The sequence below is a fragment of the Nycticebus coucang genome, chromosome 21, assembly GCF_027406575.1.
Source record: "Nycticebus coucang isolate mNycCou1 chromosome 21, mNycCou1.pri, whole genome shotgun sequence".
NCBI lineage: Eukaryota > Metazoa > Chordata > Mammalia > Primates > Lorisidae > Nycticebus > Nycticebus coucang.
The window spans coordinates 3,394,071-3,412,807 of record NC_069800.1 but is presented as its reverse complement, the minus strand read 5'-3'; the positions used below and the strand labels follow the sequence as shown (position 1 = coordinate 3,412,807).

The 18,737-nt window shown below is 41.2% G+C and overlaps 1 pseudogene; it reads left to right on the top strand.

Moving 5' to 3' along the window:
• Nucleotides 1–18,737, top strand: part of LOC128574183 (laminin subunit alpha-1-like) — a 32,376-nt pseudogene that overhangs the window by 2,183 nt on the left and 11,456 nt on the right.

Genomic DNA, 18,737 nt, shown 5'->3' with positions numbered 1-18,737 from the left:
CATGGACATTTTTAGTTTTATAGCATAGACGTCTGGTGATGGGGCCACATCCAGTTTTCTGAGTTTGATTTTGGGTTTCTGCCATTCCTGACTTGAAGGGAAAGGGACACCTGGGATCCAGATATAGCCATGGGGAAATGTGTTCTTTTCTTTACAGAAAGACTATATCCATCGAGTTGGTCCACAGCAGAGTGAAAGTTACTGTTTACCTGGGTTCGGGACCCCTTGCTCTTATTACAGACAGATGTTACAACAACATGACCTGGTACAAAATTGCCTTTCAGCGAAACCGGAAACAAGGTAGGTGCCCAAATGGATTTGGCTGCTGCCCGTCAAATTCTTCTAAAAGCAGCAATCCTTATTCTACTTTAGTTTCCTAGGCATTCTTAAATAATATTCTAATTGAAAGCCATTGTCTTTGGTATATTAAGCAACAAAATTCACAGTTTGCAGGAGGAATAGTATAATAATTAGCTGTGGTTTCCAATTACATTTTTTTGTTGTTGTTGCAGTTTTGTCTGGGGCCATGTTTGAACCAGCCACCTCCAGTATATGGGGCCAGGACCTACTCCTTGAGCCACAGGCGCAGCCCCCACGTACATTATTTAACATTAAATGCTGAATTGAGATCAAACATTGAATCCATTCTGTTTTCTTCCACACCCGTACTGCTGTCATTTATCAACGTGTATATTGGATTTATTGACTTTGGTCAAGAAGATTTTTCACTTGTCTTTTAATAGCCCAGAACATCAGCTGGTCAAATTTGCAGAATTTAAAAGTTGATGTCTTCGTAAATGAACTCTGTCAGCAGATGTGTGCATTTTACTTTAATATAGAAAGTGATTTTCATTTCATTGCCTCTTCCTTTCAACCTCCTTTTAGGTCTCCTAGCGGTCATCACGTACAACACTAGTTACAAAGAGACTAAGCAAGGCAAGACTCTGGGAGTATCTTCTGACCGCAATCATCTAGATAAGGATCCCATTTATGTGGGTGGATTGCCTCGGTCAAGAGTTGTAAGGTATGATGTTAAACTGCAGCACTTCTGTGTCCCTCATTTCTACAACAGAGTGAGACCCTGTCTCAAAAAACACCAAAGGAACAAACAGAAAAAAATTTAATCTCTCCCAGTTCCATTTTGACATCGAGGTGTTGTCAGGGCTTTGTCCCTTGGAGGACCGTGGGAGAGAACCCACTCCACCCTCCTGGCTTCTGGTGGCTTCAAGGGATCTTCAGCCTGTGGATGACGTTCTCTTTGTGGCTTCACCTCTGTGCCACGGTCCCTCTTTGTCTAGATTTCCCCTTTGATAAGGACCCCAGTCATCCCCAGTCATCCTGGATCAGGACCTACCCTAATGGCCTCATTTTAACTTGAGTAACTCCTCAAAGACCCTTTTACCAAATAAGATCACAATCCCAGGTTGGGAGGGAATGAAGAGGCCAAAACTGCAACATCTTTTGAGGGGACACCGTTCAATTCAATTCAATTCAGTTCAGACTCATAACCCATCATGCTTTTATTCAAAGTACTCTACGCCATATTAATTGGCAAATAAAGCAAGCCTTTTGCAAAAACATTAATTATTTTATATTCATTGCCATTAGAATATCCTTTTTTTTGTTGTTGTTGTTGAAATAGAGTCTTATTCTGTTGCCCCAGCTAGAGTGCTGTGGCATCAGCCTTGTTCACAGCAACCTCAAAGACCCAGGTTCAAGTGAACCTGTCACCTCAGCCTCTTGAGTAGCTGGACTGCAGGTGCCGCTACAATGCTCAGCTAGGTTTTCTATTTTTAGTAGAGACAGAGGTCTCGCTCTTGCTTAGTTGGTCTCCAACTCCTGACCTCAAACAATCCACCTGCCTCAGCCTCCAGAGTGTTAGGATTACAGGAGCCTGGCTGACCAGTAGAACATCTAAATATTGTTTACTGTGCAATATTTGGGGACCCCACTTATCATACTCCACTCCCTATCTGGACATTTTATTTTATTTTTATTTTTATTTTTGTAGAAACGGAGTCTCACTTTATTGCCCTCGGTAGAGTGCCGTGGTGTTACATGGCTCACAGCAACCTCCAACTCCTGGACTTAGGCGATTCTCTTGCCTCAGTCTCCTGAGTAGCTGAAACTACAGGCACCCGCCACAACTCCTGGCTATTTTTCTGTTGTTGTTGCAGTTTGGCCAGGGGCTGGTTTGAACCCGCCACTCTCAGTATGTGGGGCCAGAACCCTACCCTCTGAGCCACAGGAACAGCCCCTGGACATTTTAAAGTAGTAGAATCTCTCTCTCTCTCTCTTTTTTTTTTTTTTTCCTTAGACAAGGTCTTACTCTGTTGCCTGGACTAGAGTACAGTGGCATCAGCCTAGCTCACTGAAAACTCAAACTCTTGGATTCAGATGAGCTTAGGAGCCTCAGCCTCCTAAGTAGCTGGAATAACAGACATGCATCACCGTGCCGCCTACTTTTTTTTCCTTTATGTAGAGATGGGGGTCTAACTATTGCCCAGTCTGGGGTTGAAGTCCTGGGTACAAGGAATCCTCTTACCTTGACCTTTTAAACTGCTGAGAGCCACCCATGAGCTGCCATGGCCAGTACAGAATAACAGAACAGTATAATTTCTTTTTTTCTTTTTTTTTTGAGATAGAGTCTCACTATGTTGTCCTCACTACCGAGGCATCACAGCTCACAGCAACCTCAAACTCTTGGGCTTAAGCGATTCTGTTGCCTCAGCCTCCCAAGTAGCTGGGACTACCGGCGCCTGCCACAACGCCCAGCTATTTTTTTGTTGCGGTTGTTTAGTTGGCCCGGGCTGCCACTCTCGGTGTATGTGGCTGTGCCATAACCACTGTGCTATCGGCGCTGAGTCAGAAAGTAGAATTTCATTACAGGAAAAAAGTAATCCTGCTTTCCGCAAACTTCTCTGGATTCCCCTTTTGTGAGCTAGAATGAATAATGTACGTGGAAGTTTAAAGTCCAGCATCGAGAGCCCGGATGAAATGGGGCAGGGGAGAGACAAGGAATCCTTTGTAACAGTGATTCATGTTTAGCTTTGTGACTTTAATGATTTACCTAAACCCATTTGTCATTTGTGTAAGTCTAGCAATCAAGGCAAGATAGCTTCCGGGGAGTAGAGTCATCAAATGTCCAATCTGGATCACCCAGCCCAGTGGCTTCCAAATTATCCATGGCAGTGCCTTGTCTTTAGACCCAGTTCTTTTACAAAAGGCCGATGTGTGACACAGAGGAGCAGCCATACAGTGGCCGTGAGCAGCCCAGGGTCCACTTCCCACTGTGCCCCTCCCCTCTGCCAGGCATCTGGAAAAGGGCTCAGGAGAAACAGTTTGCAACCACAGTCACTTCCTGGTCTTAGACGCGAATACTGGAAACCTCTGGGGAGCTGGTCACTTGCCAAGTCAGAGCCAGGACTGTGGATGTCTCTGAATCCCACCCCAGGTGTCATTCCCTGTTCCTTCTGTGGTTAGTTTAGCCTCGTGAGAGGTGGCTACAAGGAATCAACATCCGAGTCTTCATCAGTGTCACGTGCGTCTGTACTTTGCCCACACAGCACAGGGTAGACACTGGAGAAAAGGAAAGGAGTTCAGACCCCAGACGTTCATGTTAGAAGACACCTGAGTATCTTCGTGGCCCACCTCCTTATTTACGTTGGAAGAAACAAAGATCCAGAAAGGTTGAAATTTGCCCCACATCATGCAGTTGCTTAAAGGTCCCCAGCTGATTATTTAACATAGACAGAAAAAAAAAAAAGAGCTGTCATTGTAAGAGAAAACCACCTCACTTCAAAGCTTTCTTGTAACTAGCTGATGCGTGAAGTTTGGAGATGGTCAGCGGTCTCCGTGTTTGGAAATGAGAGCCTGACCCCGGCCAGGCATGGGGCAACTTCTGGAAAGAAAAATATGCTTTTGACTTGGAGGCTAAGAAATAGGGTCTTGGGCAATCTCAGACTTTCCCAAATGCAACTATTTCCTTTAGGACAGACTTCATGGGTGCATAGTATGGACAGAAACTCGTGACGTCTTTAGCCTCTGATCCTAGCACCCCTTACACCTATCCTCACGAGAGGCAAATGTTCTATTCTACATGGTAACTGGATTATAACCTGTGGGCTATAATTTCCTTATGACAATGTATTGCCTTTATTATAATTGGACTGTGTTTTCATGAGTTTATTTAAATTGTCACAACTTAAAGTGAGTTCCTCTTAAAATATTAAATGTATTTGTTTGTAGGCAGCCATCAAAGTGGCCACATTCACTGGTCTAACTAAGCCCTTTCTCTAGTCCTTAGGAGAGCATTCCTTTGACCTGAAGTTCTCACCATCAATACCATTATTAAAGAGAGGCCTAGACGTTTCTGCTGCGTGGCCCATGGAAACAGATTTTTTTATAAATATAGGTCCTTTTTTATTCCTTCTTTCAAAAGTGGCATTATGAAATCCAAATTTCCTTATGGTTTTTCTCACATCCTGCCCTGCAGGGAAGGAATCACCAGCAAAAGCTATGTGGGCTGTATCAAGAACCTGGAAATATTTTTTTTTTTTATATTACTTTTTTTTTTTTTTTTTATTGTTGGGGATTCATTGAGGGTACAATAAGCCAGGTTACACTGATTGCATTTGTTAGGTAAAGTCCCTCTTACAATCATGTCTTGCCCCCAGAAGGTGTGGCACACACCAATCCCCATCCCTCTCCCTCCTTCCCTCTCTCTGTTTTTCCTCCCCACAATGACCTTAATTGTCATTAATTGTCCTCATATCAAAATTAAGTACATAGGATTCATGCTTCTCCATTCTTGTGATGCTTTACTAAGAATAATGTCTTCCGAGGCGGAGCATGATGGCGGACAGGACGGACGTGTAGCCCACCTCTCCCAAGCCACCAGGTGAGAGGAAAGGCAGTCTGGACCTTCCCTGTCTGTGGATTATTGGAGTGGACAGACAGCTGGAGAAGCCCAGCGAACTGGCAGTTTGCTATATATGAGGGTTAATTTAAAATCACACACTCTGTTGTAGAGAATCTTCCCTGCTCGGCCGTGCCGGCCAGCAGGCCCCTCCCCCACGGAGGTCAGCAGCTTGTAAATGCTGACAAAATCCAATTGACAAGTAATTAATCCTGAACTGAGGGAGGCATCCGAAAGGAGAGCCACTCAAAACCACAGGGAGCTGGGCAAACTGTTGGACAATTCAAGGGAAGGGATCCTGCCTGGGAAACAGACATTTTGAACTACCCAAAAGGGCAGGCACCTTTCCCCCAGGTGTTGGAGGGAGCTGGCAGTTCAGACTGTGCAGCGAACTGGCAGCCGCCCATCCAAAACTCTGAACCATAAAACTCAGAATAAATCCCACAAGCGCGCCAACCACAGAACGGCTTGAAGCCCAGGACCGGCTTTGGCTTCTGGGGCCACGGAGCAACTGAAGCCGCGGGAACCAGCTACAGGAGACACCGCGGGAACTCAGCACCACTCCCCTTATGGCCGATTGCAGTCGCCAGTTTGCAGGGGAACCTGGGAGCAGAGTGGAGGAACTTAGGAAGCGTGGACACCTGCACTGAGTGGGAGAGTCGGTCGCAAGTGCTGTCCCGAGGAGAACAGCCGAGGTTGCACAATTCTTAGGCGACAAACTTTTACAGAAACTCCAAAATGGCGATTGGCCATGGAAGGTGGTTACCATGGTAACGGTATAAACTATAAACCAGGTATAAGTCTCAAAACCACTCACAGCGCCACCTGGTGTCCAGAAAGTATATCGCAGTATGAATATATTCCTACGAAAGTTGATCCCTACAGCAGACATATAGACATTTATAGGTATATTTCTACCACAAGAATATTTTTGCAGTTGGTGCCTTTTTTTTTTTTTTTGGTTTTCATGGTTTTTTTTTTTTGCTGTTGTTTTCTTTTTGTCTGATTTTTCCTCACCATTTTCTTAGAGGAGATTTCGATAATTTTTTATTATTACATTTTATATAGATACATTTTTTATTTCTATGTCTTCTAATTTTAATTTCTTCTTTCTTCTCACTTAACATTCCTTCTAACACCACTTTTTTCTCTTTTTTTTTTCCTTTCTTTCAATTATTTTACGATTATCACTGTTTTTATTTCAGTTGTTCTTATATTGCTGTTGTCGTGGCTATTGCTTGTATGTTTATGTGTTTCCGTCTATCTCTGTATCTTTGGGCCCATGTGCCTGGTAACCTTTGTATCTGTTTATTTGTTCATTTGGACTCAATGAGCTTGGTGTTATGACCTGTAACCCTGAGCTCCTAACACCCCCCCCTCCTCTCTCACTCCGTGATCTGGAGACCTGCCCCCTCAGGAGTCCAGATTCTTGGGTGAACTCTCAAGAGGTATAGACAGGACCTGGACTGCAGCTGGCCAGTGCTGACACTGTAGCAAAGGAGCGAGAAGACAACAGTCGGCTGAGAGGGAATTAGACTGGAGCGGTGGTGCCCCGAGGTGCAGAGCAACAGCCATCTTCAGCAATAACAAGGCCCACCCCCAGATATCCCATAGCCTCTCCTCCTGTCTTCCTGGGCAACCAGATGAGGCCGAGCATCTTCTCAGATGGCAACCACCATGGAATGGACCTGGGACTGAAACACAGGCCCCGTGAGTAAAGGGTTTTCCTGAGACGGTACCAACCTGGGTGGAACACGGGGACTAGAAAACACACCCGCAGAGCCGGGAAACTCCTAGGGTAGGGCTGATCCAGAGAACTGCTCTACTGAGCCTAAGATGCACCTGGCCCTTAGGGGATCACCAGCCCATAGACAAAGGAGGCCAAGAGGCTACAGCCAACAACTGATCGTGCTGCGAATACAAACCCGCAGGACTAAAGACAGGGCCTGAGACACAGGTTCTGGGAACTCAAATCAGCCTCTCCTCTGCAGAGGAATCTGGGAAGGTCAGAAACAAACTCCCACAGGGTTGTTCCCTTCACCCAGTAACATAAACTAAGGGTGGGGCTGGAACTGAGTGAACACCTCCAGCCTCCATCAAGTGCCCGAGGTTGACCCGCCACACCACTCCCTACTGGATAAAGACAGAGAATAGTGGCCTAGTCGAGCAGACACAGACTACCCTGTGACTTAGGCAGGTGCAAACCCCTGGAGTATCTGCTTACTGCAGACAACTGATTGGGTCACAGCCCTGTGCGGCTAGCAGAGACTGGGTGTGACAGAGCTGCGAGGAGGGGAAGGAGGCATCAATCTTCCCAGACTGATCTATTTACTGGTGGCTCTTCCTGACTCCACGCAGCACTGGAGCAAGCCTTTTAGAGCAGCCACCAGACCCCTGTGACCCAGTTCCCAGGGACTTCTTGAACTCTCCCACCCGAGGAGCTGCTGACTGAGAAAATTGACTTGGACTTTTTGAACTGAGTCACTCACCAGGAGACTATCCAGGTGGTGCCCTGGGTGTGTGGTTGTAGGAAGGTTTGATTTTCCTTTTCCATTTGTTGCCTGTGGTGGGTGGGGTGACTTAATTGCTGGTATTTCTCCACAGCTGAGACTTCAAGCCAGAGTAACTGTTTCACTAGGGTCACATAGAAACCAGCTGAAAACAAGTCAGAACCACTTAGCTACTCTACAACAAACAGGGCCCCAGTTTCTCAGGCCACAGCACTGTATGGGTCCTCGACAAAACACTAGAGGAAAATCAAAGGGAGTAAAACAATCATGGGGCGGAATCAGCAGAAAAACACAGGTAACAAGAATAACCAGAATAGATCAACCCCCCCCAAGGAAAGATACGGCAGATGTAATTGAAGATCCCATTCACAAACAACTGGCTGAGATGTCAGAAATCGAATTCAGAATTTGGATGGCAAACAAGATTAACAAAATGAAATTAGGAATTCGTGGAGAAATTCAAAAGCTGTCTCAAGAATTTAACGAATTTAAAGACACAACCACAAAAGACTTAGACACACTGAAACAAGAATTTGCAGCCCTCAAAGATATGAAAAATACAGTGGAATCCCTTAGTAACAGAATGGACCAAGCAGAAGAAAGGATCTCCGACATCGAAGATAAAGCATTTGAACGCTCCCAAACTCTCAAAGAGGAAGAGAAATGGAGAGCAAAAATGGATCACTCACTCAGAGAGCTCTGGGATAACTCGAAGAAGGCAAATATCCGTCTCATAGGAATTCCTGAAACAGATGAAGTGGCCTCACTGGGCGCAGAGGCCCTTCTGCATGAAATTATGAAAGAGAATTTTCCAGACATGCCTAGAGAACCTGAAATTCAGATAGCAGATAGCTTCAGAACCCTAGCACGACTCAACCCCAATAAGACATCCCCCAGGCATATCATAATTAACTTCACTAAAGTTAATATGAAGGAGAAAATTCTCAAAGCTGCCAGGAGAAAGAAATCTATTACCTTCAAAGGGAAGAACATTAGAATGACTGCAGATCTCTCTGCTGAAACTTTTCAAGCCAGAAGGGGGTGGTCATCAACATTTAATCTCCTCAAGCAAAATAACTTTCAACCCCGGATCTTGTACCCAGCTAAACTGAGTTTCATTTACGACGGAGAAATTAAATACTTTAATGACATACGTATGGTAAAGAAATTTGCCATAACCAAACCAGCTCTTCAGGATATTCTCAGACCTATCCTCCATAATAACCAACCCAATCCTCTACTACAAAAGTAAACTCACTCAGAAACTTCTGATCAAACTCTAACTTCCACAATGGCAAAAGGATTAAAAATGCCCACTGGACTTTCAAAAAACTCAATACCCCAAATTTCACCAAACTTATCAATGCTCTCCATTAATGTGAATGGCTTAAACTGCCCTCTAAAGAGACATAGGTTAGCTGACTGGATACAAAAACTCAGGCCAGACATTTGTTGCATACAAGAGTCACATCTTAACTTAAAAGACAAATACAGACTCAGGGTGAAAGGATGGTCATCCATAATTCAGGCAAATGGTATCCAGAAAAGAGCAGGAGTTGCAATTTTATTTGCGGACACAATAGGCTTTAAACCAACAAAAGTAAGGAAGGACAAGAATGGTCACTTCATGTTTGTTAAGGGTAAGACTCAATATGATGAGATTTCAATTATTAATATCTATGCACCCAACCAGAATGCACCTCAATTTATAAGAGGAACTCTAACAGACATGAGCAACTTGATTTCCTCCAACTCTATAATAGTCGGAGATTTTAACACTGCTTTGGCAGTGCTGGATCGATCCTCCAACAAAAAGCTGAGTAAAGAAATTCTAGATTTAAATCTAACCATCCAGCATTTAGATTTAGCTGACATCTACAGAACATTTCATCCCAACAAAACTGAATAAACATACTTCTCATCAGCCCACGGAACTTACTCCAAAATCGATCACATCTTAGGTCACAAGTCTAACCTCAGCAAATTTAAAGGAATAGAAATTATTCCATGCATCTTCTCGGACCATAATGGAATAAAACTTGAGATGAGTAACAACAGGAATCTGCATACACATACAAAAACATGGAGTTAAATAACCTTATGCTGAATGATAGCTGGGTCAGAGATGAGATCAAGAAGGAAATTGCCAAATTTCTGGAACAAAATGACAATGAAAACACGAACTATCAGAACCTCTGGGACACAGCAAAGGCAGTTCTATGAGGGAAATTTATAGCACTGCAATCCTTCCTCAGGAGAATGGAAAAAGAGGAAGTAAGCAACTTAATTGGACATCTCAAGAGACTGGAAATGGAAGAACAATCCAACCGCAAATCCAGTAAAAGAAAAGAAATAACCAAAATCAGAGCAGAACTAAATGAAATTGAAAACAAAAGAATAATACAACAGATCAATAAATCAAAAAGCTGGTTTTATGAAAAGGTCAACAAAATAGATAAACCTTTGGCCAACCTAATCAGGAAAAAAAGAGTAAAATCTCTAATCTCATCAATCAGAAATAACACAGATGAAATAACAACAGACTCCTCAGAAATCCAAAAAATTCTTAATGAATATTACAAGAAACTATACTCTCAGAAATACGAAAATTTGAAGGAAATCGACCGTTACTTGGAAACACGTCACCTTCCAAGATTTAATCAAAAACAAGTGGAAATGTTGAACAGGCCCGTATCAAGTTCAGAAATATCATCAACCATGCAAAATCTCCCCAAAAAGAAAAGCCCGGGACCAGATGGTTTCACGTCAGAATTCTACCAAAACTTTAAAGAGGAATTAGTACCTATACTACTCAACCTGTTCCAAAAGGTAGAAAAAGAAGGAAGACTACCCAACACATTCTATGAAACAAATATCACCCTGATCCCCAAACCAGGAAAAGACCCAACAAGAAAAGAAAATTATAGACCAATATCACTAATGAATATAGATGCAAAAATATTCAACAAGATTCTAACAAACAGAATCCAGCAACATATCAAACAAATCACACATCATGAGCAAGTTGGTTTTATCCCAGGGTCTCAAGGCTTGTTCAATATACATAAATCTATAAAGGTAATCCAGCACATAAACAAATTAAAAAACAAAGACCATATGATTCTCTCAATCGATGCAGAAAAAGCTTTTGATAACATCCAACATCCATTCATGATTAGAACACTCAAGAAAATTGGTATAGAAGGGACATTTCTTAAACTGATAGAGGCTATCTACAGCAAACCCACAGCCAATATCATATTGAATGGAGTTAAATTGGAATCATTTCCACTTAGATCTGGAACCAGACAAGGCTGCCCATTGTCTCCATTGCTCTTTAACATTGTAATGGAAGTTTTAGCCACCGCAATTAGGGAAGAAAAGGCGATCAAGGGTATCCACATAGGGTCAGAAGAGATCAAACTTTCACTCTTCGCAGATGATATGATTGTATATCTGGAAAATACTAGGGACTCTACTACAAAACTCTTAGAAGTGATTAAGGAATACAGCAGTGTCTCAGGTTACAAAATCAACATTCATAAATCGGTAGCCTTTATATATACCAACAATAGTCAAGTTGAAAAAACAATTAAGGACTCTATCCCATTCACAGTAGTGCCAAAGAAGATGAAATACTTGGGAGTTTATCTAACAAAGGACGTGAAAGATCTATATAAGGAGAACTATGAAACTCTAAGAAAAGAGATAGCTGAGAATGTTAACAAATGGAAAAATATACCATGCTCATGGTTGGGAAGAATCAACATTGCTAAAATGTCCATACTACCCAAAGCAATATATAATTTCAACGCAATCCCCATTAAAGCTCCACTGTCATACTTTAAAGATCTTGAAAAAATAATTCTTCGTTTTATATGGAATCAGAAAAAACCTCGAATAGCCAAGACATTACTCAAAAATAAAAACAAAGCAGGAGGAATCACGCTACCAGACCTCAGACTATACTACAAATCGATAGTGATCAAATCAGCATGCTACTGGCACAAAAACAGAGAAGTAGATGTCTGGAACAGAATAGAGAACCAAGAGATGAATCCAGCTACTTACCGGTATTTAATCTTTGACAAGCCAATTAAAAACATTCAGTGGGGAAAAGATTCCCTATTTAACAAATGGTGCTGGGTGAACTGGCTGGCAACCTGTAGAAGACTGAAACTGGACCCATACCTCTCACCATTAACCAAGATAGACTCTCACTGGATTAAAGATTTAAACCTAAGACATGAAACTATAAAAATACTAGAAGAGAGTGTAGGGAAAACCCTTGAAGAAATTGGGTTGGGCGAGTTTTTTATGAGAAAGACCCCCCGGGCAATTGAAGCTGCTTCAAAAATACACTATTGGGACTTGATCAAACTAAAAAGCTTCTGCACAGCCAAGAACACAGTAAGGAAAGCAAGCAAACAGCCTTCAGAATGGGAGAAGATATTTGCAGGTTATGTCTCCGACAAGGGTTTAATAACCAGAATCCACAGAGAACTCAAACGCATTAGCAAGAAAAGAACAAGGGATCCGATCGCAGGCTGGGCAAGGGACTTGAAGAGAAACTTCTCTGTAGAAGAAAGGCGCATGGCCTTCAGACATATGAAAAAATGCTCATCATCTTTAATCATCAGAGAAATGCAAATCAAAACTACTTTGAGATATCATCTAACTCCAGTGAGACTAGCCTATATCACAAAATCCCAAGACCAGAGATGTTGGTGTGGATGTGGAGAAAAGGGAACACTTTTGCACTGCTGGTGGGAATGCAAATTAATACATTCCTTTTGGAAAGAGATATGGAGAACACTTAAAGATCTAAAAATAGATCTGCCATTCAATCCTGTAATCCCCGTACTGGGCATATACCCAGAAGACCAAAAATCACACCATAACAAAGATATTTGTATCAGAATATTTATTGCAGCCCTATTCATAATTGCTAAGTCATGGAAAAAGCCCAAATGCCCATCAATCCACGAATGGATCAATAAATTGTGGTATATGTACACCATGGAATATTATGCAGCCTTAAAGAAAGATGGAGACTTTACCTCTTTCGTGTTTACATGGATGGAGCTGTAACATATTCTTCTTAGTAAAGTGTCTCAAGAATGGAAGAAAAAGTACCCAATGTACTCACCCTTATTATGAAACTAATGTAGGACCTTCACATGAAAGCTATATCCCAGTTATAACCTAAGAATAGGGAGAAAGGGGAAAGGGAGGGGAGGGAGGGGGAAGGGAGGTGGAAGAAGGGGGACTAATGGGATTACACCTGCAGTGCATCTTACAAGGGTATATGTGAATCCTAGTAAATGTGGAATGTAAAGGTCTTGGCAAAATAACTAAGAAAATGCTACAAAAGCTATGTTAACTGATGTGATGAAAATGTGTCAAACGATATATGAACCAAGTGTATGGTGCCCCATTATCATACTAATGTACAGCTATGGTTTAATAAAAAAAAAAATAAATAAATAAAAAAAAAGAATAATGTCTTCCACTTCCATCCAGGTTAATATGAAGGATGTAAAGTCTCCATTTTTTTTAATAGCTAAATAGTACTCCATGGTATACATATACCACAGCTTGTTAATCCATTCCTGGGTTGGTGGGCATTTATAATAATAATAAAATAAAAGAGAGAAGTAGATATTGTAATATTTTATATTATTTTTATTATAAACTACTCAGTGAGCACCAAATATTTATTGCTTTACCTACAGAGAAAGTGAAAAGAATGAGGTGTTAATCATTCATGCAGAATGAATTCATAAAGTCATTCTCATTGTAATATATTTCCATTAAAAGGAAAAGGTCTATTAATTTCGTTGAGCCTTCTTCTAGGTATTAGGTTTAGAAAGTAGAATGAACTACTTGGCATTGAAATTAATAGCATGTAGTACATCTAGGATTAACAATATGAAAATTTGTTGAAATTTTTATTTTTTCCTTTTCTTATCTCCTATTATCTCATTTTTACATTGAGATGCTATATTAGAATAAAAATTTCATGCTTTCCAATTTGCATTTTTCCTCCTAAGTTTGTTATAAATTCAATTTTCTCTATTAGAACAATCGGAGCACTAAGTATAGTTAATAAAATAATAAATATGTAGAATATAAATTACATTTAATTTTTTTAATTTAATTTTTTTTAATTTTAGATTTAAAGTGTACAATTAGGTTACATTATTTGCATTTGTTAGGTAAAGTCCAGGTTGTAGTTGTGCCCCTCCTCCGGGGCATAATATACGCTTACATTGTGCCTGTTACGTGAGAGCACACCAATCTCCCTCCATACTCCCCCCACCATCCCTTTCCTCCCCCTCACTTGAGTTTAATTGTTTTTCTCTCATGTGCTCGTGTGTTTGTTCATCCACGGATTTCATATTAGTATTACGTACATTTGGATACTTGCTTTTCCATTCTTGTGATACTTTATTAGGGAGAATGTTCTCTGACTCTATCCAGAATAATTTCCATTTTAAATTAATATTATATATATAATATGCCTTTAATGCTAATAACATTATGCTAAATTCAACTTAATTTTTCTTAATCATAAAATACTTTGAGGTATATAATTATTATTAATATCAAGGTCATTATAATTAATATTTTATGCATTAAAATACCAATTACAGCTTGATTAACTGAAATAAAGATGAGGAAAAGTCCATTTAGAAGCTAAAATCCAAATTATAATCACGTTGATTACAATATTGTACAGTGATTTAAATGTAAGTTTATCATACTATTACTCAATATTTAAGAATACATTTATTATGCAACAGAAAAAAAAAAAGAACCTGGAAATATCCAGGTCGACCTTTGATTTACTCAGAAATTCCTATGGAGTGAGAAAAGGTTGTATGTTGGAGGTAGGAAACATTTAATTGATGTTGGAATGAGTTTTTATAAATATCCACTGATGTAGCAAAATAATAACATAACAAAATCTAAACCAGTGGGGTGGATAGAATGGAGAAAATGGGGAAGCCCAGCGGCAATGGGGAGTCGGCCTGTGGCTGGAAACTCACGGCTCCTCTTATCCCCTCTGACCAGTCCATCTGAAGTGTTAGCCTCTTAAGAGGCAGCTATGTTGAGTTGCCATCCAAGTCTTTGACCCCAGAATCGGAATTGCTGGCCATATTTGCCACCAAGAACAGCAGTGGCATCATCCTGGCTGCCCTTGGCAGGGACATGGAGCTTCAGGGTCCTGGGCAGGCCCACGTGGTGAGTAGTTCCCCTGCCGCCCGGCTGCATGCTCCTAAACTTTTGGTGTGTTCCTGGTTGTTTATGAGTATGTATTTTTAATAAGTAAAAGTTACATCGCTGAGTGCCGTTCCCTTATGAATCAGTGATGTCCTGTGCTGTGCAATCCATCCTTCTTGTCCAGTGACTTAGGAAAAGACACTTGCCATCCACCTGTAATTTTTGTGAAAACACGTTCGGCGAGCACACACTGAGTTGTCCTCCATGCGTCATGGCCCTTAGTTTTCATTCTAAGGTGAAACAGCAGTCCTTCAGTGCTGTTCAGATCTTCAGTCTACTGCTCTAAGGCAGGGTTTTCTTCATCTGCTATAGTAGTGATTTTCAACCAGAGTACTGTGAAAAATTTTAAAGATAATGAATTATTTCCCGAAGAAGTTTAAAGCACAGTGAGTATATTCTCTTTCTTTACTTTTCTTTTGATCAACATAATTTCAGTATGCCGTGGAAGTTTAACTATAGGTTCAAGTATGACATGAGATAAAAAAAGGTTGAAACACATTGCTTGAACAATTTGAAAGGATCGAAAGAGCAGCAAGGGGCGGCACCTGTGGCTCCATGGGTAGAGTGCCGGCCCCATATACGAGGGTGGCGGGTTTGAACCCAGCTCTGGCCAAACTGCAACAAAAAAATAACCGGGCTTTTGATGGGCGCCTGTACTTCCAGCTACCCGGGAGGCTGAGGCAAGAGAATCACCTATGCCCAGGAGTTGGAGGTTGCTGTGAGCTGTGACACCATGGTGCTCTAGTGAGGGCAATAAAGTGAGACTCTGTCTCTAAAAAAAAAAAAGAAAGAAAGAGCAGCAAGAGAGTCATAGCCTGTGATGAGCACATTGAGCAAGCGCCAGGAGAGGAGCGAGGACAGGGTTCCATGTTCATGTTGCCATATTTATATTCCATTTTAGGAGCGTAGGTGATACTTACCTTACCCTCTGCTCAAACTTGCACCTGTCACATGATTTGGAGAAACTTAGAGATTGCTAGTGTATTGTGTTAACGAAGTGGAGCCTGTCTTAACCGCAGTGTACTGGGGACCTTCTTTACTGTACAAGACACTTTACAGACATTGCTGCATAAGGATCATGGCCACCTGCAAGGCAGATGCTGCTGCTTACATTTTGTTGAGGAAGAAATGGATTCAGAGAGCCCAGTTTATGTGCCCAAGGTCACACAGCTGTTGTGACATCTGTTTATAGACGCCAAGCATGTCACAAGCCACTTGGCGAAGAAGGGCTGATAAGGACTAACATTGGTTTGGGACTCCATTGATCATTTCATTTTAAAATATTTTTTCAGTTCTTCTTTAAAAAGTTGAACTGAAAAACTTTTTTTTTGTTTTGAGACAGTTTCAGCTGTCACCCTGGGTAGAGTGCCGTGGCATCACAGCTCACAGCAACCTTCAACTTGGGCTCAAGATCCTCGTGCCTCAGTTTTCCTATTTTAGTAGAGACGGGGTCTCGCCTTTTGCTCAGGCTTGTCTCGAACTCATGAGCTCAAGCAATCCCCCCACCTCAGCCTCCTAGAGTGCTAGGATTACAGGCATGAGCCACCACAACCAGCCTGAAATTTATATAAAATTAATCATTGTAGAGTAAATAAGTCAGTAGCATTTAGCACACCCACGGTGCCACAAGGCCACCTTCTCTGTTTATTTCTAAACATTTTCATCACCCAAAATAGCAGTCTGGGACCATTAAGCAGTCACTCCCTGTGCCCCTCTCTCCCCACCCCTGCGTTTTGTCTCTAAGGATGAATTTGCCTATTCTGGATGTTCCATATGAATAGAGTCACACCACGTGTGATCGTGTCGTTCACCTAGCCCGTCTTTGAGTATGTCCACACTGTCATATGTAAGGTCTTAATTCTTCATTCTTTTTTTTTTGGCCGGGGCTGGGTCTGAACCTGCCACCTCCAGCATATGGGGCCAGCACCCTACTCCTTTGAGCCACAGGCGCCACCCAGATCTTCGTTCCTTTTTCTGGCTGACTAGTATCCCACTGTGTGAACCTCTCACAGTTTATCATTTGCTTCCTTGATACATGGGATTATTTCTGCTTTTTGACTATTATGACTAATGCTGCCAGGAAGTGTTTGAGGCCCTGTTTTCAAGTCTTCTGAGTGCATACCTAGGAGAAGAGCTATTGGTCATATGGTAATTGTATATTTGACTTTTGGAAACCTGCCAGACTGTTTCTGAGCCAGCAAAAACAGAGTAGTATCGTCCAGTAGTAACAAGGGTATTGTGAAACACCCCCATTCCAGTTCTGCTGGTGGCATTATGAATTGTTATACCTATTTTCAATATGGCAAAATGATTTTAAGAGCTTTAAACATTGTCAAACTTTAGTTCCACTTTTAGAAATGTTAGAAACAATTTCATGGGCAAAAAAATTTAAATATTCATGTGGATGATAATAAATTATTAAATTGAAACTACTTTAAATGTTATTGATTAAAGCGACAAATTTATAATCTGTCTACTTATTGTACATAATGTAGCAATAAAGAATCCGTGTGATGGCAATGCAGACATGGAAACATGTGGTGGTATGTGTAGTGGTAACAGCATAAGGCAGAATGTAAATTACATGAAGGGATTAGAAAGTAACACGATAAATTTAAAATAGTTGTGTTCAATGATGAGAGTCTTAAGGAATTGCTTGCTTGATGTTAATATTCCCATGTTACCTTGGTAAGATGGAAATTTTTTAAATCCTATACTAACGAGCTTTTTTCTGGCTAATTCTCTGCACACTCCTGCCCCCAGCCCTTCTCCATTCTGCTGATTCAGGGCCATGTTGAGGTTCACATAGGTCTTAGGGACAGGTCCAGCCTGAGGAAAGCCCTCCTACACTCTCCCACAGGCACCTACAGCGATGGACAGCCGCATTCCATCTCCTTGGTTAGGAATCGGAGGTACTGTCCCCACAGCAAGGCGTGTGTCATGAGGGGGTGGGGACCTCACCAGGGCTTCCAGCAGAAACATTGTCCTGGCACCCTGTGCAGTTAAATGACTGGCATGATTAGCATTCCAAATAGTTGTAGAAGCCAAACCTTGCCAGACAGCTCCTTATGAGATGTTTGTGCTATTTCTATAATTGAACAACTTTATCCTTGCCCTTTTTTGAAACTCAATATAAATTATATTGGATTAATTCTGTGGCAAAGAGCATTGTGGTATCAATAAATAGTATTATATCAATAGTAAATAGTACAGTAATAAGTAGGTTATGTCAACATTCCTGTATATTTCCCTCCAAAACTCTAGAGCAAACATTTGAAAAGTATACTGGACATTTTCATCATAGGTAAAGAGGTAAAATTATACTGTTCTCAAAAAAGTAGTCAAATTCAATGATTTTTGTTAACATTGCACTCATTACTGAAGAATTTTCAGTTGTAAGTTTTAATCTTTAAGATTCACCTTTTGTTCTGACATGTCATATTAAAATTTGTCTTCCAGGAACTTTTATTATTCAGTAAGAACTTTGCTGGGATTGTGTGTTAAAATGGGCCATTGTTTTATTATAGTTAAAGATTTTCATTTATTTTCTCCTTTGATCTTTTAGAATTATCACTGTTAAATTGGCTGAGACCAACCCTGTGGAAATGAACTTGGGTCCATTAGCAGAAAGCAGGACTATAAATGTGTCCAACCTGTACCTAGGGGGCATTCCTGAGGGTGAGGGGACCTTGGTACTCAGAATGAGAAGCTCGTTCATTCCATGGCTGCATCAGAAATCTGATCTTTAACCTGGAGTAAGTGAAACTGTGCTCTCTGCATGTTTTTGCATTTTCTGACCTTCAACAGTGAGTGCTAACGCTAACCTGCAGTCTAATTTTGTTGTTTGAGATTGCCTAAAATTTTAAAAGTTCCTGAAGAACATATGAACCCCGTTTGTCTATCATAGAAATCCCCACAAATGGACTTTATTGCATTCAAATGATTGACAGGTACAGTCACCTTACTTTCAAATAAAAGATGGAATCTTAGCTCCACACACAATTATCCATAAATAGCTGGGG